The 25,009-nt window shown below is 41.5% G+C and overlaps 1 protein-coding gene and 1 pseudogene across 2 annotated transcripts in view; both read right to left on the bottom strand.

The window, feature by feature from the left end:
* MAMDC2 (MAM domain containing 2) overlaps positions 1 to 25,009 on the bottom strand; it is a 151,790-nt gene that overhangs the window by 91,141 nt on the left and 35,640 nt on the right. The gene's annotated exons all lie outside the window — the stretch shown is intronic.
* Positions 23,619 to 24,683, bottom strand: LOC138387216 (etoposide-induced protein 2.4 homolog pseudogene; annotated as a pseudogene).

The following is a 25,009-nucleotide window of genomic DNA, read 5'->3' on the forward strand; positions in this document are numbered from 1 at the left end:
TGAAGACATGATGTCAGGAGGAGAGGGAAGGATCCACTTCAAATACTGCTGCTTGGGCAATTTGAACTGATTTACGAGCCATTTATTGTAAATAATAAAATCTTTATAAGGGGTCAGAAAAGGGCCAGAAACTTCCAAACAGAGTCTCTTAAAAAGTAAGTCAGCCATCAGAAACAATCATTAAACCATCTTGCCAAAAAGAACAGACTCCACATGCCCACATGCCCCAGGGTCTGACCGTCTCCTTGTCACATGCAGGCACCAGAAAACAACAACAGAAAAAGCTTTTCTGTTTCAGTGAAGGCAAGTCATAAAGAGCTGAGTCCTGAGGTCATGCTCACTTGCTGGGCACATTTGCACAGACGGAACTCAATGCATTGATGATTTCTGATAGCCAAGGCACAGCATGATAGGGTAAATCCCTGGCTACCACAGGGCACTGATCACAGGAGACTATTGGCTGACAACGAAGGCATTGTCCTTCAGCTGTGATGATCATGCTGGGATGACTCTGTGGTACAGTGGACCCCACTCAGGTTTGCAAAGTATAACCTAAGTTTAAGACTCAATCATGCACATACTAACTGCATCATGAGTTTTTTTAATTTGCAAAATGGAAATAATAAAAAAGTGGAGTCCCATGACATTTACATTCAATATTTAGAAAATCACTCAATGTTCTCAGAAAAACACCAACTAAAAACAACCCAGCCACTGCTCTACAGACATACACACATGAAATAAATTTTTCACGTGAATATCCACTGAATGGAATCTATTTCATTAATGCTTAAACAAAGTATAGATTTCCACAATGAAAGGAAAATATTGGCTGTGTTGTACATAGAAATGCTATAATATGCAGAAAGTCATGTACATTATACTCTGTGTGTAATTTAAGGAAATTTCAAAGGCAATTTTGATAGTATACAATTTTCATCTTTTGTGCTGACTTTAAAATGTAAAACTCCAGTGAGCTATGACTTCATATCTATAGGGTTGCTGTGAGAACCTGATGAAATGATGTACAGTCCTGGGTTGCTTTACGACAGGGATACATTCTGAGAAATGGGTGCGTAGGCAATTTCCTTGCTGTGTGAACATGATAGAGTGTACTGATACAAACCTAGATGGCACAGGCTACTACACGCCTAAGCTATGTGGTATAAACTATTGTTCCTAGGCTACAAACCTGCATGACATGTTACTGTACTGAATGCTGTAGGCAACTGGAACACAATGGTAAATGTTTTTATATCTAAACATGCAAAAGGTACAATAAAAAAAGTAGCAAAGATCAAAAATGGTACACCTGTGCAGGGCACTGACCATGAATGGAGCCTGTAGGACTGGAAGTTGCTCTGGGTGAGTGAATGAGTGAACGTGAAGGCCTATGACATTGCTGTACACTATAGTAGGCGTTATGAACGCTGTACACTTAGGGTACCCTAAGTTCATAAAAAATATTTTTCTCTCTTCAATAATAAATTAACCTGAGCTTACTGTAACATTTTTACTTTATGCACCTTTAAATTTTTCAAAACTTTTTGACTCTTTGGTAATAACACTTAGCTTAAAACACAAACTCATTGTACAGCATTGTATAAAAATATTTTCTTTCTTTATACCCTTATTATATGAGCTTTATGCTATTTTTAAAATGTTTAATTTTTTTTACTTTTTGAACTTTTTTGTTAAAAACGAAAACACAAACATACATTAGCCTAGGCCTACACAGGGTCAGGATCATCAAGACATTATTAAGCTATTGGAATTTTTTAGCTTCCTTATAATCTTATGGGACCACTGTCATATATGCGGTCCGTTGTTGACCTAAATCTGGTTACGCAGTGCGTGACTGTATAGAAAAATGCTTTGTAAACAGTAATGTTAACTGTTAATTATTTCTGTTTTCATTATGAGGGAAAGAGTCCTTTAGTTGTTCCAGAGATAGTGAGAAATTTATATTTTATTACTTTTTTTTTCCAGTATGGATCAGAGCAGATATTTGTTCAGGTAACAGACCAGCACACATTTTCAATGCTGACATGAGAACAGTCTTCATGCATTTCACCTTAATTGGCCCTTTGCTGCTGACATCTGCAACTCTATCCTCTTTAGGGCCAGGCCCCTCCTGGCTGCCCACCCTCGGCAGTTCCCCTGCTCACAGCTGAGCCTCCCTGGCTCTTCCCTAGGATTAATCATCATCTAAAGTGGGACCCAGCAAAACATATTGGGGATGATGCTGGCTGAAATAACTCCTGGTATGATGCTGGCTGAAATCTTGTGACCCAGGTCTGACAGCAATGCCTATGTCACCCTTTTGTCTAGCTCTTAGCACCTTGTGTAGCTAAGACAAGGACACTGCTTCTTTTTGGCAGCTTCCTTCTCAGGGCCAAAGCTCAGTCTCTGAACCCAGGCTAGGATCTTCTCACCTGGTTTTCTGAATATCTTACTGTCGCCTCCCTGGGTCAGGTCCTGCCTGTGAAAACAGTGCTGTGGAGTGGTCCAGTGCGGTTATCACACCCGCTCGATGTTGATTCAAATCCCAGCCACGTTGTTTAGAAATGATGTCACTTTGGACAAGTCAATTATGCTATCTGAAACCCACTTTCTTCATTGGTAAGATGGGGATGCTAAAATATCAACTTTGTAGCATTTTCTTTTTTTCTTTAGAGATGGGTCTCCCTGTGTTGCCAAGGCTGGAGTGCAGTGGTGTGATCATAGCTCACTGTAGCCTTAAACTCCTGGGCCCAAACAATCCTTCTGCCCTAGTGTCCCTAGTAGCTGGGCTACAGGTGTGCACCACAACACCCAGCTAAGTTTTTAAACATTTTTGTGTGTGTGTGTGGAAATGGGGTCTCACTGTGTTGCCCAGGCTGGTCTCAAACTCCTGGCCTAAAGTGATCCTCCCATCTCAGCCTCCCAAAGTGCTGGATTACAGGCATGAGCCTGGCCATTTGTAGTGTTTTAAAGAAGTTTAAGTCAAATAATAGAAGTAAAGCACTTAGCACAGTGCCAAGCTCTCAATAAATGTTAGCTCTTCTATTTCTAGTTATCCGATCAGCCTGCTCTTCTGATAGTTAGCCCACCTGGTACTTCACATTGGACCTCTCTGCTACCAACTGCTATTGTTCTACCTGCTGTCTCTTGCCCTACCCTTCTGACCCAAACTTCTGCCCACTGTGTAGATCTTCCATCCATCTGCGGCTGGATCCATTCTCCCTAGTGCCTGCTCTACTGACATGGGCACATCTTTTTCTGGGTCCCAGCCTTTTCCATTCTGTCCCATCCCATTTCCCAGCTGTGTTCTATGCTAGATGATTGTCAGATTGTCTCTGGGCTCTATCAGCTGATCAAAGCAGTCTGGACAATAATACATGCAAAGCATCTAGCAAACATTCAAAAAGTTTCTGCAAAGAACCAGATTCCTATCATAGAGAGAGGATGCCTCTGTGGAACTGCATTCTCAATTATATATAAGCCATCAGCTTACATTTTGAAGGAGTCTTGCTTTCTTTGCACATCAAAGACTTTAAAAAATTAAAAAGTCAAATTTCTGAATATGTATAGAAAATGCAACCAGGCATAGGGGTTCTCAAAAACAATTGATTGTGTTATAAGAAAATAAATGAAACAGCACTCCTCAAATGTTAAAAAAAAAAATCTATTAAATCTTTGGGATTGTTAATATTTGATTTTTTTCTCAATCAATCAGGTTCATAATTATTTGTAAATCTACTGATCACTTCTGGCAGAAAATGTTCTGATCTGAAAATATCTAAGAAAAATCACAACTATCTCTGACTTGCATAAATTATTCTCACCTTCTGTTTGAAGTTTTCAATTTTACTATTATCCTGTGTTGTTCATTCAACAATTCACTAACTATACAAATCATAATTTTAATCAAATGAAAATGAACACACCTTTCAAAACTTCAGCCCAAATCATCTGTTGAGAAGCAGAAGTTCAAAGGAAACTAACTTTTGTTGTGCTCTGGGCACTAGATTCTTGCTATTTGTTCTCTCTTAATCCTGTCCAATGACCCTATGAGGTAGGAATTGCCACTTTACCAATAAGGAGACAGAGATTCACAAAAATTAATTTATCGGTTTAAGGTCACAGCTAGTATGCCAAAGTCTGGCACTAGGTCCACGCCTTTTCCCCTGTACCAGGCTGCCTCCAAATATTTCCTTGTCTGTCTTCTTTATTAATTTACATGTTCATAGTATTATCTTCCTCTAGCAGGAAAACAACCTTTTCTTCCTTTTCCTTATACTGGGATTCTGAAGGGATGGGTGGAGCTATATGGAAACTCACTCTGGCTTCTCCACAAATACTATCCATACTGACAACACAACCACCAGATTAACTTTTCCACCACATTGCCTCAAATCTAGAAGGTTTTTAAACATGTCAAGTTTTCTAAAATTAGGGTATGTCTTACAATTGATCTATAGTAGTACACCTCCCCAGCCCCCCAAAAGGACAATAACAAATCAATGATCCAACTTAGAATCCATGGATACAAAATAAGATATTTGCACCTGCACTTTGGTTAGTGTCTATTGTCAGAGAGACCCTGCAGTGTTGGGCTCGGAGGACCCCAGAAAATATCCCCTGCAAAGCCAGCTGAGGAGTGGGGCGTGCTGCAACCCAGAGACAGAGGGTGCGCAACCACTCCGCGGAAGGGAAACACTGGCAGTGCAGGACCCCTAGTTATCAGCTAATACACAAAGCACGGTCCAGGGTTTCAGCCCAGGTCTTAATAAGTACTTACTAACTTGCAGCGAACAGAAGGCACTATGTACACAGCTAATCGGTAATCCATTTCCATAAAGGATTAGGACCCCTAGCTGCCAGACAGCAGGGTGCTTCGTACCACCCAACAAAAACAAGTCCAGCAGGCTCCCAATCTTCCTGCTGGATTAGAAAGGGTCTCTCCATAGAGTTTTGCAAGGCACATCTCTTTTCAGTAACTGTTTTTGATGGAAATGGTTTCTCTTTCCCCTTCTCCTTGCCATGTGAGGTCCCTAATAACGACACTGATTTGAGAAACTTCTCATTCTCGTTCGATAAAAGTGTATGAAACCCCTGGCTATTGGCTAGTTTCCAAGGATAAGAAGATGAATGAGATTGAAGAGGTTTCGTCTAAATCTCGCCAGAAGTCAATGCATTGAGGATGGTTGGTGTGCAGCGTAACTTTATAGGCAGGTCCCACTTCTGAAGTGTGATGAGCAAAATGATCTGTAATTGAGAAACAGCCACTGGCCATTTCCATGCTATTTTGGTCCCAAGCGGTAAGAAACCCCACCCAGAACGAAACCTTCCCTAGTACAGCAAAGAGGCTCTCGCACTGGGGAACATTTAAAATATAGCTTTGCATAAGGCAAGAGGAAAGCCAGCATTTAAAGAGCAGCCTAAAATTGCTACGTACGAGCTTCCGTGCTATCCCAACACACAGGGCCGTGGCGGGGGGAGCCCTCCCTCCTGATGTGGAAATTGACTCTTCAGTGTTCCGGTGTTCCTGGGCAATGTCGATCGGCTCAGGAAATTCACTCCTCATCTGTCATTATGATACAATGCTTATCTCCAAAATTAAAAAAAGAAAACTTTCATCCTTTCCAAATTCACTTATAAATAAGAATTTGCTCCTCTTACAAAGGGAGCCAGAGCTTGGCCTGCGACTGCCGAACCTCTGGAGAACCTTAACGTGTTGAAGCTGGAAGGAACCCTGACGTCCAGTAGTGCCAGGGAAGGTTTTTTCTCCAGTGCCACTTAGGATTGAAATTGAAGGAAAGAGTGAGGCCCGGTGTAGATGCACCGAGTAAGTAGGGTGTCTCTGTCAGTTAGCAATGTCTGGCCTGGGGGCGCAGACCATGCCCAGCTTCTTCCTTCCTGGGTGACTCAGCAACTTCTCCCACATCTGGAGCGTTTGGCTTTTTGGCAACGAGGGGAATTTCCACAGGAAAATTGTGGCACTTTTCACCTTGGAGGTGGCTTTATAAAGGCACTTGGGAACAGCATTAACCTCTTGATTTTGAAATGTTCTTCTCCTCTGGATTCCTGGAGGTCCTCTCTGATGTTTTGCTCCTACCTTCCACCTGCTACTCCTCAGTCTTCTCCGTGGTATCCGCTACCTTTGTTTGTCTCTTAAGCGTTTGGGGTCGCCAGTGACTAAGTTCTAAATGCAGAAAGTCATTGGATGGGGCTTTCAAGAAAGCTCAAGGATGGGAGTTGACTCAGCTGGCAGGTCCCTTTTGTCCTCTCCTCCCCACTTTCTTCCCCCCTGAAGTGTGCACGCAATGGGCTGGAGTTGCAGTGGCCATCTTAAGACCAGGAGGTGACAAGGGTACAAACCCATCCTAACTATCCTGGTTATCTTGGTTTTAAAATTTTAAGTTCCATGTCCTGGGAACCCCCATAGTCCTGGGCATACTGACCCAGCTGGTTATCCTAGCAAGCAACCCTGAAGATAGAAGCCATTGCCGTGGGCAGTGCGGAAAAATAGAAGGAGTTGGATACCTGATCATATTGTACAGTCTTCTAACCACTCTAGACTTCATGCCTCTGTACTTCGCATTATGAAAGAAAAAAAGAAATCCTAATTTAAACCATTATTGTTTAGAGTTTTCCTGCTATAGGTATCCAAATTACCTGAGTGACTCTCTATCCCTATGCCTTCCAACTTCATTTATACAGAGGTGATTCTCCAGTCTCTGTCTCTGGCCCAATCCTTTATTCAGTTCTGGACCCATATGTCTCTAAGCTAAGGTGCCAGACTCTTTGTTGCTTTAAGCCTTCCCACATACTGTTCTTTTACCTGGGATACTCTTTCATCTCCCTTCCCTCATACATTCTACTCCACTACCTCTTGCTTCCTTCTTAGCTCACTCCATACACCATTGAAGCCTTAGCTTAACAGAGCCATCATGTACAATTGTGCAATGCACAACCCATACAACTGTACACAGTAGTCCTGTTTAGATACTGCTTTTTCCAGGCAGCCTTTGCTAATCTCCACCTCCAAATATGGTTAGATGTCTCTTCTAAGTGCTCTTTTAATACCAGCATTATAATTTTCATTTTCATTTGCTGATTACTTGTCTGTATTCCTCACTAGGATTTTAAGCATATAAGGATACATAACATATCTGCCTGCCTCCTAGCAGGTGCTCTCTATATTTTTAAATAAGTGAGTAAACTCTTTCCTGATGACAGGCTTGTTTTATTATGTTTATATATAAAGCCACATTAAAACTCTTCTTTTATTATGGAGATCTCTCATTAAGTTTGAATTTCATATTAATTACTCAATTTACTGTTATTGTAGGAAATATGATATTTAATGAGAGCTGTAAATTCATTGGCAACTCACACCACCCTTATTATTTTCACATATGCTCCCACTGTTAATATTTTCTGAAACATAAATTCTTACTATGTCAAGATACACAAAGGATTGTTGAAGTGCACAATTCTTTGCCTTTCTGGAATGCAGAGTTTGTGGGAAGCATTCAGAAAATGTTTCATTGTGTGACATTTCTAGATTAAAAGGAGCTATAGTTTTATCAGCCTCAAATTTCAATGAGTTCCAAAGTGCAGAAATCAGCAATACATTGAGAAGTGATGAGGTCAGCATTGCTTAACTGTCTCCAACGCCATTTTGGTTCTCCCTGACAACGGGAAATTATTCTTATATCAAAGCTAACACTGCAAAAGTAGTCTTAAAAGATTACAAAGCGTTAAGCCTGGCACAAGCAAAGCAGATGCCAGGAGGCAATCTCCAGTGTAAACAATCTGCCAACATTTGCAACCACAGCCACAGATGTTTGTTCCACCCTTTGTCATAGGGTCTGGGAAGGGTGTAGCTATAAACCCTGCTGGCCCAAGTGGCAGTTTTAGAAGAGAAGTTTACCTTAGCAACTACCAACAGAAAACCAAGTGATGAACCCACAATGAAAGGTCATGGCATATTTGGAAAAGGAGTTTCACTTTACACACTACTTAAGAGAGTATGAAAATATAAGAAAAGGCTGCATTACCTGATAGTGTTTGTTCTATCAGAGATCAGTCCTCACAACGCATTTTACATTACATTACTTGTCAGGTGGAAAAGATATTCCTTGGAAACATAGAAAAGTCCCCCTATTAAAAATAAAAGAAATGTGGATGGTGGTGATCAGAGGACACTGGATGACTGAATTCACTCTGCGAGTTCCCCAAGTGTACCTGGTGGGAAAAAAGTATTTTTCTTCTACAGAATATGTGTTTGTTCATAAGACAAGAGACTCTAACTCTCTACCTTGCCAGAGCACAGCTGAATATTTTTTCTCATGCATTATGCAAGGCACTTCTGTCAAACAAAAGGAGTTATATGCATTTCAGCTTCATTCAAACCAGAAGAAAATAGGAGTGACTATGAAAATTTCATCATGGTACAGGTAAATAAATAACTCTGAATATATATATGCACACATACATGTATTGATATACATATATTTTATTTTATTTGCACTTTCTCACTGCACAGTCTGCATTTTATGCCTATTATAAAAGATAAAAGCAGGTAGGAATAAGATTATTCCATTTTAAGAGAAAATATAGCTGCAGAGGTAAACACATTTCATTTTGCTACATTACAGAGAAGATGTGACTTACATGGTGGGAACAAAATAACAGAAAGAAGAGTTTAAATGACAGTAAACCCCACAATATCTGTAAAATGAGCCACCTGATCTAGATTAGGAAGTGACTTTAAAACTTTTTTTTTCCCCAAAACATAATTGAACACAGAAGTCCATCTATTAACAAAAACAAATAAGAGTGGCTGCAATTGCCAGGTGGGCTGAATAGTTCTACATGGTCATTTGTTGTCCAGGGCAATTTTGCCTACGAAGTCTGTTCCCTCCCAGCCAACCTCCTTTACTGGGGCCCCTAAAGCTTGTTGTCTGAGCCCAGGGAGGGCTTGGAACCCCTGACTTAGACTCCCTGGAGTCTTCTCAAATATGGCCGTTGAAAACCACGTCCTCCTGCTCCAAACCCAACTCCTGCTCCTTCCAGCTGTTTTGCCCAGTTTGCCGGGTATTTAGTCTATTACACCAATTCCCTCTGTACATGTCTATGTAAGTAACCACATTCATGCTGGCTGAGAAGTCCTCACTTGCAAAATAGTCTTTATTGAAGCCAAGAGCCGACATGCTCCATGCCCCTTCTAATCCAGCAGTTCTCAACCTTGGCTGCACGCTGGAATCACTGAGGGAGGCCTGGGTTTGCCAGACAGCCTAGACATCTCCTCAGGTGATTCTAAAGTCAAGACAGCCTGGAGAAGCACTCTTCTTATCTGTTTACTTTCCTCCTTTGGTTCTAACACAGCTGGACCTCCGCCAGACCATACATTCAGTGATGAAAGAGTTTGGCTCTATCGGTCTATTTCACTCAGCCCTTTACCGTCAATGCCTGGCACATAATAGGTGTTCAATAAAGATATGCTGAATGAATTAAGCAGTATATCCTGCCAGTCATTTACCTAAGGTAAAGATGGTTTAAAATAAAGGCAATAAATCTAAGTCCAAGAACAAAAAACACTGAAAATGAAGTCCTTGTTGATATGTTTTAGGAACATGCCTTAAATATGAAAAATAGATGTGTGACAATGTGCCTAAGGCTTACAAGAAATCACAGTGAAGTTGGAAGAAAACAAGGCAGTAGTTCAATGCGTTGTTTGTCATGGAGACCAGGGTTTGGATAACAATAACACTGATAGCAACTGTCTTTATTCCCGACAATTTTAGAGCATGTAACTATTCACAGGGCACTGGGCGTGTTTAAGCCTCATAGCAACCCCATGATAAAGCCAGACAGTTATCACGCTTCATTTCACAGATCAGGACAGCCTGGCTCAGAGAATGTACGCTGCCTAATGAGTAGCTGGGTTCGGGATCCCTCTCAGACTGCTAGATTAAGCAATTAAAAATACCTAAGTATTTTCCAAATATTGCCTGGGACATACTCATGCTAAAAAAAAATTTAATGTTTTTTGTCTGAGATTCAAATTGACAGGACGTCCTGCAACCCTAGGTTCCAGGCCAATTCTTTTTCTATGAAAAGAGCATTTTAGATTCGAGGGTCACAGTGGACCCTCCTGGATCAAATGGGCTGAGCCTGTGGTCCCTTTCTCCTCTCCTTTCTAACTGTCAGTGATCGGCCTTCCTGAAGGTTCCACACATGCCCACCTCTTGCAGATCTGTGCCTTGCTCCAGCAGAGCAGTGGGCCCAGCTGAGGAAGGGAAAGGGTGGCACACAACCACAGGTGACGTCTCTCTGGGCTCCAGGCCCACACTCTCCATGTGTACTCAATAGTTTATTATTATTATTTTAAATAAGTAATACAGAATGGCATATAATTCAAAGATACAAGAGAATGAAGGTAAGCCTCTCTCTTACCTTTGCTTCTGGGATATCATTTGAGAGATGTTTTAATCTATATACAAACAAATATTTACATAGAGCCTTTTAATTTTTATACAGGTGGTTGACATACTATATGCTATTCTGTGTCATGCTTTTTTCCCCTTAATATATCTTGGAGATTTTCTATCTATCTAAAGCTGCATGACATTTTTAACTGCTGCATAGCTTTCCACTGTATAGATGTACCACATCTACCACCACGGTTTAATTGGTGCCCTAGTGGTGAACATTTCCTCCAGTCTTTAGCTATTACAAGCAATGTGGTGATAAGTCTCCTTATACCTAAGTACACATTGCTGAGTATAGTCATGGGAAAACATACAAGAAAGGGAACTGCTGGGTTAAAGAATGTGCATTTATACTTTTGTTAAATGTTGCCAAATTTTCCTCCCTGAAGTTCTACCCATTTATGTTTCTAGCAGCAATATATGAAAGCATTTTCCCCATCCTTGTCAATCCAGTGTGTGTTACTGAACTTTTCGATGTTTGTCCATTTGATAGATAAAACATGGCATCTCATTGCAGTTGTAATTTGAATTTCTCTCATTATGAATAAAGCTGAAGATCTATTACGTGTTTAAAAGTCATTGATAATTCTTTTGTGTGATGTCTTTGACCCATCTTTTTTCTATTGCATTGTTGGTCTTTCACTACTGATTTACAGAAATTCTTTCTGTATTAAGGAAATAAACCTGATACCTGTCATACGAGTTGTAATGTTCCTCTAGTTCATCCTTTGTCCTTTGATGTACAATCTTTTTAATGCACAACTTAATGAGTTTTGAAAACATCTTATATTTCCATGAACATAAGAAATATCCAGCTTAGGAAAAGAAAGGATCATGTTCAACAGCACACATGATTATCCTCAGAACTAAAACAGCTACCCTTTACAGGAGGGCTGTTTATGGGGCAAGTCATGTGCTAATCACTAAATGCTTATAAGTCATCCCTGTAGTCCTGTAAGAAAGGTACAATTGAGTCATTGTACCAACAGTTCCTAAGATTTATTTGGACCTAGAGTAGCCTGAAATAAAATTATCAAATCATATGGAGTTTGTCTTTGGTATTTTCTCAACTTTTTAGTCAACCTTCTTTCTCAACACTGCATTTTTCCACTTTTTCCTCTTCCCTTATTCCCCCACAGCCCCTACTTTCCTACCCACATATCCTGTATACACTCTGAGCCTATATAGAATTTCCTAGGTCTTCCTGCCAGCTCTCAGCTATTCCCTACTAGGGTGCAAACTGAACAGCAACCCCAACTTACAGAGCACAAAAGCAAATTTGAAGATGCAAAAAAATTCAAATATGTATAAAATCAGAGCTATAATAATTGATATGATAAGAGGTAGGGAGTATTTGCAGAATCAGACAAAGCAGGAGCTTCAAATTCTGCCTGTCCGTGTGTCCAGCTCTATCTAGACTGAGAAGAGCATCAGAAGGCGCCTCTGGAATTTGAAGACCTGTGAATTTTACAGAAAAAACATCCAGGATGTGGAGTCAGAAGCTCCTGTCCTGATTTTACCTCTCTGTTAGCCGTGAGTCCTGGCGTTATAGTGTGGCTGGCGGAAAGAGCATGGGTTTTAGAACAAAGTAATTCTTACTTTGAATAACAACTCAGCCAATCAGTGTGTGACTTCAGGAAACTTAACGAACCTCCCGCAAACCTTAGCTCCTCAGGCATAAGATGGGAATAATATTAACAACATATACCTCACAGGGATATTTGAGAAAATTCAACAATATCATGCATAAGAACTATGCACAGTGGGTAGCGTAGGTTCACAATAAAGCATGGTCTCAAATTTCACATCTGTCAAATCATTATAACACTATTTTATCCAAAAACTTAGATTGAAGTCATGTATATCAGAGTTTCCTCAAATTCTGTCATTCATATACCACCTCTGCGGTTTTGCCATATCTGTGCAGCCGTGGTACTAATATTACTTAATGTTTTCCTTTAACTGTACTCATCTTTGAAAAATATAGCATTTTTTTTATTTCAGCATATTGCAGGGGTACAAAAGTTTACGTTACATATATTGCCCTTGCTCCCCACCCAAACCAGAGCTTCAAGCGTGTGAAAAATATAGCATTTAATTTAGGTGGTTCTTTAGCATATTATCCACAAAATTTGGTGGTTGTTGTGCTGGTTAATCTAGTATGTTAAAAAATACATACATAATTATTAAAATAGAAAAATATGGCCATGTGCCACCTGAAATAATCTCATGAGCCACCATGGTCTGCATGCTACACTTTACTAATTTACGTGAAAGTTAGTGATTATATTTTCAACCTTTCCTTTTCCAGACTTAGAAACTCAGGCCCAGAGAGGGTGAGAAACTTGATCAAAGTCAACTAGACAATGCAGAATTGAGACAAGAATCTAGATTTCCAGGTCCATGTTTCCATCAGCCAGCCTCCTAAAATACCTCTAGTTGGAGGCAAAGTTAGACTCTTGCTGCAAAACTACAGGATTAACATCATGAAATCTTGAAGCAACCTTGCCTTTCTGCCACCGTTGTTATTATTTCTTCACCGAGGAAAACTAAAAGGCAGCCCTTTCCTCTCAGAACATTCCTGATAGTGCACACCTGAGAACACCCAGCTAAGCGCTCTGCTTGGCTTGGCTGGAGGAGCCCAGGGGCAAATGAAACAGAACAAAGAAGGGCAGGGAGATTTAGGGTTGTCAACACTATATTCTGTTTCTGGAAGATGTCTGTGTGATCTTGTTTTATTCTCTCTCAACCATACATTCTCAAATGTATCAAGACTTCTGGACATTTCTACCAATTGCCTCCAAAAATTTAGGCTATGTTTGAATTCTATGCATTCAAAAAAATCAAGAAATCTCTAAATAATCCCTAAGTAAGCAAAAATAAAATTGAAGAGTCTATAATCGAGAGGAGTTTGGGGTACTACAGAAGGAGCAACGGTCAGGCAGCTCTGCAGTGAGTCGTCTCACTTGTTTCTAAGTATCAGCCTCAAAAGCCAACTAGGAGTTAACGATGTTGCAGTCAATGTATGTTGTTTTTGCCTTCCCAGCATCCATCCTCCCACAATTCTGGTTAACATTACCCTGGTTTTTCTTTGGGAAACCTATCCTTCCTTATTTTTAGTCCAGATGATTTGTGTGGGGTTGACCCCAACTCCCCACCTGCAGTCCAGGGATGGTCACATGACCCAGCCTCGACCAATCAGATCACTCAAACCCTTTGCCACGGGGATTGGCCCGGGGATAAGTGCATGAACCAACTCAGGTAAATAGGGGTCGACTATGAGAATTTTCTTAGCACTATTAGGAAAGAGAAGTTTTCTTTTTGTAAGGACTATCAGCTGTAAGAATGTTGGGTGCCTCCATCTGCTGGCATCCACAAGGAAGGTCCCCTGAAAATGACGCCTGCACAGCAGAAACAGAGCTGAGGGATATGAAGGGAGGGAGACTGAATTGGATGTCACTTTTAAGCTCCTAGATGCACCTGACGCCAGATATCCCTGAACTTTTACATTAGTTGTAAAGTCCTTCTTTAGTTTAAGCCAATTTGAATTAGAGCGTTTTTTTTTTACTTGAGGACAACAAGAACTCTGTCAATACAGAAGTTTGAGTAAGTTCGTGATGTGCTGGTTTCCACCACGAGGAAACAGGGAAAGGAAAGAGAGAGGCGGAGGTAGTGAATGGAACAGAAAGGTGGTCAGGCCAGTTTCTTGGCTCAACTGTGTCTATTTAGCTGTGTAGCCTGCAACAGTGAGTTAACCACTCCAAGCCTCAGTCTCCCCATATGTGAAGGAAACAGACAATCAGTAGTTCTCAGACAGAATGCTGAAGCCCTGTAGTGGCCCATGCAATGGATGGAGGTCCCCAGCCCAGACTTCCATTCCAGGGCACTAGCTCTCCTCTTATCCATATTATATGCCAGGCTTTCTTATGAGGTTTTGTTGGAAGAATGGGTTCCACTGTTAAAATAGATTATTTTTATTTTTCCAGTTCTGTTTATATTGACGTCTAAATTGAATCAAATCTCAGCTGGGGCCCAGTAAGAATGTGGTGCCTGGTTCATATTTTCTGCTCTACGTTAGGAGTTGGTCAGAAGCCAAGGTCAAGAACTCAATCCCTGGAGGGTTTATTATTAATAGCTTTCTGCAGACATAAAAAAAATTGTTAATGGCTATTCTCTGCATCCCCAATCCTGAGAACTGTCTTAGAGATGCGGGTCACTGGTCACACAAGAGGCTGGGAAAAGGAGTGTGAATGATTCTAGCTCATGATTAGCTCTGTCTTAAATGCCAATACAAACACCACTGGCAATGTTCAATAGGCGAACTCTTCATAGCTAGCAAACAGAGGATAGTGTGCTTGAAGGTTTTGTTTTTCTTTCTCAAAACAGTGTAGAAGAAGCTGAGAAAACAAAGGACATTTGTTGCACAGTCAACTGCACAACACCTGATGTGTATGCACAGTATTCTAAAGTAACATGGATTTGTTTTTCCTCATAGAGACAACACACATATTGTAATGGAAATCAGATGCAGGAATAATTTTTATGAGAGCAGATAGAGGGATTTTTATGGAAACATAAATTATTATGATTATATTAAAATATATTAACTTCAAGGCAAGTTCTGACACTTACACAAATTTAAAATGTACCATATCTTTTAAAAATGTCTTAAAATAGATTTTAGCACCAATTTCTTGAATGTGTTGTCCATCATTATAGTCAAAACAATTTTCTTTGCTTTATTTCAGGTAAAAATTATGAATGGAACTAAAGCCTGTATAACAAATGTATGTTCCAAGAATAATATTGATCTTGCCAACAGTAGCTGAATACTTAATTTGCTTTAAAAAAACATGTTGAAAGATAAACTAAAAATGAAAACTATTTTTCTATTTTTCCTTCTACTCTCCGTATAACTGGAAGTTTTCTCATTAGAAAACTATTTTTTCAATAGTACATAACTTAGGCAATTTATATTAATACAAAAATTAAGAATCATTTATATCTTGAGGCTTAATTTCTCTTTTTTATTAACTTCTGATTTCTATTATTTTGCTCACATGTGCTACAGATGCACAAGAACCATATGGGAACGGGGTGATCAATCTTAGGAGAGGCCAGTAGTTAAGTCAGACGAGGCAGAGTCAAGACAAGAGGCAGGCAAAGGGTTAGCTGAGGGCAAGTTATGAACATGTCAGAACACATCTCACGATTTGGAAGCAAGTAGAGGTTTGGTAGGATCCAAATTGGGAAACACAGATGGTTTCGGAATTAGACACAGTCAGGAGGATTAGGCTCATAGGCAGAAATACGTGTCAACACTGGGACAAAAGATTCAGATCTACCGGATAACAGGGAGTTTCAGACAGCACCTTGGATAGCTCCCTGGGCAAGAGGTGTTTTGACAAAGCTAAGACCCTAAGAAATGAAGACTCTCATCTTCTAAGCCCCCAAATTCCCAATTGGCACCACCCCTCAATGGAAGAACTTGGTTCTGGAAGCATAGGGGAACCAGTTACAATAGTCCACAAAAGGGTCTGTCTTAAAGCCTTAGAGGTGATGTCTATGTCCCTTGGTAAAAGGATCTTTAATGATCGTAGTATTTGGAGAATGTTTTCCAAAAGCCTTTATTCCACATAATTTGGGAACAGAAGTTTACCCCAAGACTAACATTACAGGAGCCCTGCAGTAGAGTTTTAATGTATTAATGTTCACCTTTGATTTCTTATTATCCATTTGGGGTACTTATATTTGTAGATTACAGGAAGTATGATAGAGCAAATTATGTATTTATTAAATGTAATAAAATTCTATATTAAAGCAAGTTTAATTTTCCCTATTACTATAACTTCAGATATAGTAAAGTCCATGATAAAAAAAAAATCCCTGGTTTGATATTCATGCAGACATCTGTTGCCAAACATTTTCCCCCCTGACCAACTACTACTACTAGTGTAGAAAACGTGCCTTCAGCTGACTCCTCACTGTAGAGTCCAAAGTCTTTTGAGTTCAAAGCCAAAGTTCTCTGGCCATATTTGCCTTATGATGTCAGTGAATCACAACAATAATTGAAAAACCAAACTCATTCCAAATGATGTATTCACAGAATTAAAAACATGACATTTAGATTATTAATCAAATGACTAGCAGATTTATATAGAATTAACCTAGGAAAGGAATCAGGCAGAAGGAAGAAAAGAAACATAAGTAAAGGTTGGGCAAGCGGTGGGATAGGAGAAGAGATATCCACTAGGAATATCTAGGGATATCTAGGGATACCCACTAGGGACACCCACCTGCCCAATGTGTAATTGTAACTGTGTAGAGTCCAAGACACAAGGATGTGGTGTTGGCTCTAACTTCATCCAACAATATTTATTGAGCATCTACTCAGTATAGGTATTGTTCTAGGCCCTCGAGATTCTCTTGCAAACAAAACAGATGTTCAGGGCATTATTTGCTCTTTTCTGGCAATCTTAAGTCAGGTCACCTTGAGTGAGAACTGACTGGGTGGCGACTCTTCAGGTGAAAGACTATGGTCAAGACACATCAGTAGGTCACTAACTAGTAGGTGGGGATGTCATTCCTGGAAGTGGGGGACATGGAAGACCTGGGTGAGAGATTTAGAGGTGACAAGTCCCCCATCTCATAAAAACCAGCCTCCCAGTATATGAATTGAGAAGTGCCACAAAATTGGACATGGGTTCCAATGGTATTTTGAAGCCTAAGAGTTAATATTTTAAGGAAGACATAGGTGATACTGAGCTGGGTTTCTTTGCATGGTCTCTTTGACACGACAACACATTAACATTAGAAAAGACTTGAGAAGTCACTGAGTCCAACCCTCTCTCTCAACTGTTCTTAAGTCTCTCAGCTAATCAGTGGCAAAGCCAGAACATGCTCATCTTTACCGAGATGGAAGCAAGACGCTTGTCTGTGTGACTTTCACATTTTAATTGTGTCTGGCTACAGAGTCTCCTTGATGACAATAGCTAATTGAACCCACATTAATAAATATAAACTTGAGGTACTACAGGGCAGTCATTTTGCTTTTCTCCTTAGGCCCCTGATAAGCTGTGCTTAGGCTTGGGATTAGGGGTATAAGAAAGAGAAAACCCTGGATAAGCATGGAAGGAGGAAAGCAGGCAAGGCAATGGAATGCCAGGCCTGACCCGGAGCTCTCTGGCTCCTTCCAGTGCGAAGCACCATCCTCATCATCAGTTACAACTCCCTTCTGGCATGTGATTGTTACGGCTCTCAAATAGCATAGACTGTCTTGAGTGGTTGACCAGACAGGACTTGCTTTGGCTTAGGAGACATATATCCATGAAAAAGAATTTTCACTGAACTATGGAGCCCTTTATTGCTTTGGTCATAGAATAAGTAATATTTTAAAAAGCCAACTGAACTGTGAACTATTTTCCAAAAATTCAGTCCAAAACAAATATAACTTTGTAAAACTAAAATGAGAATCCCATAGATAGAAACTTTAAAATGAAAATATTGCATTATTATAGTATTGGTAAACCACCAATGGTACAACATAAATACAAAGAGAGAGGGGAGAGCAACAGTGGACAAACCAGCCATTCTTACGTGAAAATTGTTCCTATTCCTGGGAAAAGACAATAGTGGCCATGCTCACTTCTATGGTTTTCAAAAGTTGGTCAGATTGGCTATTCTGTATTCTGATTTCACTTATAAAATAAAATGTCCTATGTTTCATTTATGTTAATTCAATCTTTAGCAGGAGATGCTAGGAGCTAAGGTTTGAAATTGCACTGATAGTTAGTGTCTTATAGAAGAATATTCCTATGATATCTTAAAATTTTATTTTTTACATTTTTAACATTCCTTTTGGGTGGGGAGAGAGGCATTTATTAGAAAGTTCTGATTTGCAGGTGGCATTGCAGCACGTGCCAAGAGTGAACCAGGTAGAGGAAATTGCTTCTTAAGCCTGCAGGTCAGAAAGAACAGGGAATTGCTTCTCTGCAAAGAAAAGTAACTTCCATGATTGGCACTGTTTTCTAACCAGCCCTCCAACAGTAATTCTGCCAGAAACAGACCCAAACCTGTGCTAAACTGCTTGTAGCAGGCTCTCCAGACATAAGGCTGCAAGAGCTCTTCACTTTCCTTTCAGACAAAAAGAAGCCCAGCCACTCCTTTGAATTCTTGGATTAAAAGACAGGGGCTATATGTAAAGAAAAAATATATACTCCTATATCCTTGAAGAAGTTAGAAGACACACTCCAAATCAAAAACAGACTGAAGCTTGGCTTTTGAAGACAGCTTTTTTCAAAGAAATTTTTACCTAGTGAATCTTGCATTCCAGAACAACTAACAACTATAGTTCATAGAGCTTTCTGCAGTTTACACAGACCTGCTACCCACACTATTTTATTTGAGCTTTCCAACAATCATTTGAAGCAGCTATTATTATCCCATGTTTTTTATATCTTATATCTTTATATCTTATATCTTCAAGGTCTGTATCAAGAGGCAAGATGGAAAGTCCAGTAAGCATGTGCTCTTTCTCTTTGCATTTTCCTTGGCCCATAGGTTTAAGCCACATCCATCTCATGGCCCTCACCAGAGCTGTGAAAATCTGCTATGTCCAGGTCAGATATATTTTATTATTTATTTATTTATTTATTGGGGACAGAGTCCCACTCTGTTGCCTGGGCTAGAGTGCCGTGGCGTCAGCCCAGCTCACAGCAACCTCAAACTCCTGGGTTCAAGCGATCCTCCTACTACTCTCGAGTAGCTGAGACTACACCAGCTGGGCATACACCACCACGCCCAGCTAAGTTTTTCTATTTTTAGTAGAGATGGGGTCTCACTCTTGCTCAGGTTGGTCTAGAACTCCTGAGCTCAAGAGATCCTCCTGCCTCAGCCTCCCGGAGTGCTAGGATTACAGGCGTGAGCCACCGTGCCTGGCCAAGATATCTTTTATTTTGACTGGAAATGAGATCATCACACGTAAGAACATCTGGCACAGGCATAGTAGGTGATAGGTAAAAGTATCAGGTGAATCAATTTTAATTGGTTAGCCTCCTTGGATATTCCTGGGAGGAAGTATTGGCCTCAAGGAGCCTCCATAAAAAGATGACCTCTTGCAACTTCTTCCACTTGGTGGCTCGGCCTGGGGCTATCTCATATGATGAATACGGGGCCCTCAATTTGCTCAGTCTATGCATAGGCTTTTATTGTCTTTGGGACACTGGTTAAAATGTTGGAGCCAGCCAGAGACTCAGGAGGACTAAGGACTAGTAAAGAAGTTTCATGGTTTTTAAAGGGTTTTTTTAATTATCTCCCAATTTTATTTTTGTGGGTTGATCTATGGAAATAATGTGTGGTGTGTATACACACATAGAAACCGTACTACAGACAAACTCACAATATGAAACATTGGAGATTTGTGGCTACTGTTCTGAATATGCTTTGGTGCATGGAAACTTAGTGGAACAAACTATAAAAAATAAGGTATAACAAACTCATCCTACGCAAGGGGCAGGAGAGGACAGTCCCTCCCCAGTCATCAATCACAATGACACATGAAAAGCCCACGTCTGCTCTCAACTCACTGATTTGGTCATTCCCTGCCCCTCCAGAAAGGTTCTGTGGCTTTCCATTGCTCTCAGGTCCAAGATAAACATCCTCAAGATCTTAGTATCTATCACTAGACCAAACCACATGACCTCATTTTCCGGGTCTCCTCCTACTCCCAAATTAGATCTTACTCCTGGCCTGCCTGTCCTCTTCTCTGTCTCATCAAACTTTCTCCTTTGCATCAAACAAACATCTGAGAGTCCCTCTTCAGCCACACTCTCAAAGAAAATAAAAGGTATTTTTTGTCTCGGTGTAAATCCATTTGGTTCAACAAACATTTATTGAGTGCCTACTTTACGCCAGGCATAGAACAAAGACACATCAAGGCCTGTTTCAGTGAGCTAACAGTCTACTGTGGAAGTGTTATGTTTGAAGAACGCTTGAGTGGGGGCCCCTGATCAGACCAGGAACCCCAAATCTCTCTTCATTTAACACCAAGTAAAAAACATTTTCCTTCCCTGTATGCAATGTAAATATTTATGAGGATTTTTTAAAAATTAGGTGTTTCCACGCTATTTTTCACAAAATAGGAACTAGACCTGTTTTGGAATTAAAACCTCCCTGACCATTTAGAAACCGTGCAACATTTTCCATTCCTCGATGTTCAGTTTGCATCTGGCCACAAGACACGGTTTAGGAAGAGCTGTTGGCCGACAGCTCACACAGATTGGCAATGACACACGGAAACCTAGGAAACCTCCTGAGAAAACAAACAATGCTCCCAAATACTCATGCAACCCAACCAGCTACCCCTGAAATCTCCGTCACTGCAGAGCAAGGCACTTTTTTCTTCCTTGTTTCTTAATAAAGGGTCTTAAGGTTAAAAAAAAAAAAAAAAAAGAAAGAAAATACTCAGCAGTAGAAAAATGATTAACTAGATTATATGGTCCATGTCATGAACTGTTAGGCAACTATTAAAAAGAATAAGGTAATTCCTCTCCAGCCTGGGCAACATAGCAAGACTTAATCTCTTAAAAAAGAAAAAAAAAAAGAATGCGGCGGCTCTATATTGACTTGCAAATGTGTCACGTGTATGAGTGTATGTATATATACATATGTATGCATATATATTGCTACAGCATATAAAAAGCATGGCTACATTTACATAAACTTTAAAAACAAAAGTTTCTGTTTCTATACACATAGAACAATTGTGGAAAGACGTACGCAGTGCACTACATTGGTTACCTCAGAGGGATGGGATAAGATGAGGAAGACTATTAATTAGTAATTTATACCCCGTATTCTGTATTACTTGAATTGTCACAAAAGCATGAATGTTCTGGTCATTTAAAATAGTCAATAGCGTGTTAAAGCAAAAACAGAAGACGGAAAATACTCTCCACCCCACAAAATGAATGATGAGTTTAAGCTGTTTCAACATATACAAAGTAAGGAAGAATAATATTTGGCAATAACACTCGTAATTACATAACATCTAGCCACCAAGAAGCTGTGTTTGCACACAAACTTTCATTCAGTTTTAATCGACTGCAGCTGCACACGCTCCCCCTTAGCCAGATAAAGGGCAGGTGTGTTTTGCTTGTGCTGGGGATAGGCACACCTGTTGAATAACTTCTGCAAGGCTGCACAGTGAGCTGTGGATCCCGGGGAGGTCCTCTAAACCTCATCCATTCACCTGGCTGTGCTGGCTCTCTGTTTTGTAAAGCGCAGATTTATTATGACATCGGAGAGTAAACAGTAGCCATTTTCCTGTCAAAAACCCAGAAGTAGCCATTAAATGTGCAGTTTAGAAGCAATTAGTGAAGGGCTCACAAATAACACGCCAAGGCTGACCAGAGAACAAATCCCCTCGGCTTTGATTCATACCCCCGGCAGACCACCCACACTTTACACTCAAGGACCACGTGTGCTCATCAACAAGACAATAACATCTGCCCTTCTAGGGCTGTTTCTACTCATGGCACTCTGCTGGGTGGCTTGCTCAGTAGGAGAGGAGAATAGTTAATGTCAGTCTTAGAGCAGCTTGTAATGTCATGAGTTTGTTCCTGGAATAAGCCCTTTGAGAGCTTAGGTGTCCCAACATCACAAAATTATCTCAGATCCACGTGTCCTACATAACAGCCTATGCCAGTGGGATTCACCCTTTTAGGATTTCTGCTAACAGTGGAGGGTGAGTGAGCCCATAGTCACCCGTCTATGGCATCTCAGGGCTGGGGGAGGATGTGTCAAGTAAAGCATGGTTTATTACCAGTGGGTGTACATCAGAGGCCAAGAGATGGCGACCCAGCTCCACGCCTTGACCACAAAGCACACCCGCTAAGTGGATGGAGGCTGGGGTTAAGGCTGACTCTGGAAGACGGCCCCTCTGTGCGAACCCTGAGGTACTGGGATTTCCAGATGGCCACTGCAGGAGACACGACCAACTGGAGCCGGGCATCTGAAGGGGGCTGGATTTGCTCTGGGCCATCCAACCGCCCCACTTCCTAAACAGGTACAATTCCTAAGGAAAGGAGGGCTAGACCTCTCCCTTAAAAATTCTGGAGCTGCTCTAGGCCTACAGATGTGAGTGTGTGAGGCCTGGCATGAGGATTTTTTTGAGGGGGGGAGCTCACATTAATTGTGACATTTTAAAACTGTACAAGCATTTTGACATCTCTCACCATCATATTTAGTCTCTTCAAATGAAGGAAAATACCAACTAGTCACAGGGTTAATGGGTTTAAGAAGTTTACCCCTTCGGCTCCTGTCTGCAATACCCAATAGTCCTTTGAAATACCAGACAGACCTGGCAGTGGCCAACAGTAAATCCCACCCCTTCAGGGTTGAAAAGTTCAGGTTCTCTGAGCCCTGTGTTGCAGTGGCACTTGTCCAGCATTGGTCCCTCCCCATAGTTAGGGGACTTTAAATGTACCAGTGAAAAAACTTTCTCTCCTTCAAGGGGAAGAAAGAAACGCAGCAGATCTGGCCGGGAGGTCTTTCGTTCGGCCCCGTCTCCTCAGCTCTCCATCAGGCTCTGTTGTGCCTTTCTGCATCGGAGCAAGAGGGACCAAAACCTAGCCTGAGTCACAAGAAACAAGACAGTGACGGGAGTGACCGGGAGCAACTGAGATACTTCTCCACCTCCCACATCCAATGCGTGTGCTTCACAGAAAAACAACAAAAATACCAAGTCCACAAAATACAACAGCCAGAATGACAAAATCCCTTCCTCAGAGGGTGGTGGAAGGCAGGAAGGAGAGGTGGGAGGGTAAATGGCTCAGGGAGAAAAACAAAGTACCCAAATCAGTCTGGGCAGGGGGGCCGGCACATGCTAGAAACCAGCCACAGAGAGACCTGTGGTCCTTTCAGACTCGCAGGGCTGCTAAAAATCCACACGCTGCTGTCAGGAAGATTCTGCCTTACGTGCACCAGAGACAACTTCCAATTCCTCAGAGAAAAGGGAATATGCAGAGGGCTTTGGCAGCGTGGGTCCTGCCTTCCCTGGCAGGGGGAGGCGAGCAGGGAACAGAGCTGCTGCAGCCTCCCTCCAGTCCCACCCGTGCCCTCTGGGTGGCAGGTGACTCAGTGGCCTGCAGCAGCCTTCGGTTCTGCAGGAGATGGACCCAATGAAGGGAACTTCTCTGCAGAGGGCAAGCGGCCCAGGGCAGACTACCCTACGCTGTCTTGTGGAAGAGTCTGTTGCTTACGAATGCCACCAGGAGAAGAGGCAGCTGAAAAAGTATGCTTTGCCAGGGGTCTTTGCTGCATTGGCGCGGATAATGAATGAAGGAAAGAGGATAGAGTAGAGGCAGCCACTGATGATGTACGAGGACTGCACTGCTGTGAGAGAAGCCAAGGGCAAACCAGACCCAAAGCAGTAAGGGCAGTTCCTGTCTGTGCCTGACAACCGTGGGTGCATTTCCATCTCCTTATTGAACCGATGCTACTGGAAGTCGTGTAGTGAGCAGAGCAGGGACATACACGGGAGACTGACCAGCTGACCCACAAGATGGATGGGAAACAGACTCACAAACATTCCCTGGACGTGGAAAAGAGCCTGCAACCAAAGGTTGAAGAGCATGTCAGCAATTATTTTGCTGAGACCAGGGAATGGGTGAGGCTTCCTCCCTGCTACCTCAAATGCCAGGTCAGCTATATTTTGAGAGCAAATGGCATTCACAACTTTGCTAAGCACAAACAGGGGATCACCCCAAAAGCACTGGAAATTGACGTGAGCAAGAGTTCCAGCCACGACTAGACATCTCCACGTAGAGAGGGATCACTAATAATTCGGGCTGTTGCTGACTGAAGCACAGGAATAAACACTCCATGAAATAAGAGGAGACGGAACCAGGATACTCCACCATTCCAGGCTGCAACACTGGAAAATTCTACTAACAATATGTGACTCACTCTCTTGCTTCCACTCTATACTCTGGGTTCTCTCTCCCTTGCTCCAGGACACTCCTTGCGCTTCAATGCTGCTCCTCTCTCTTTTGCAGGATTCAAGCATCTAGCTTTAAGATGGTACAAATATTCCAGGTGGTCTTCGATTCCCCTGACAAGGTTCTGGAGAAAGGGTTTGACACCATCAGCCATGTCTTCACCACCCACACTCTCAACTACACAGAGGAGAGGGAAGGGCCCCCAAATCTCTCATCATGAAGGACGTTTACAGGTTTTTTATACAGGGCATTGCAAAGGATACAGATGAAGAGATGCACGGGGTGAGGTACGAGGGAAGGGGCGGAGCTTCCGTCCCCTCCCTGAGTGCACCACCCTCCGGGACCCTCCATGTGTTCAGCTACCGGGAGGTTCTGGGGTGAGGATTTTTGTTGGCATGACATGGCAGGTTGCACAACAGGAGGCTTGACTACCCTTTTTTTTTTTTTTTTTTTTTAATTTTTGCCCCACCAACCTCCCATTGGTTCTTAATCAGCAGCATAAAACAGTATATGGGCACTTTGAAAAAT

This window comes from Eulemur rufifrons, chromosome 7 (assembly GCF_041146395.1).
Source record: "Eulemur rufifrons isolate Redbay chromosome 7, OSU_ERuf_1, whole genome shotgun sequence".
Taxonomy (NCBI): Eukaryota; Metazoa; Chordata; class Mammalia; order Primates; family Lemuridae; genus Eulemur; species Eulemur rufifrons.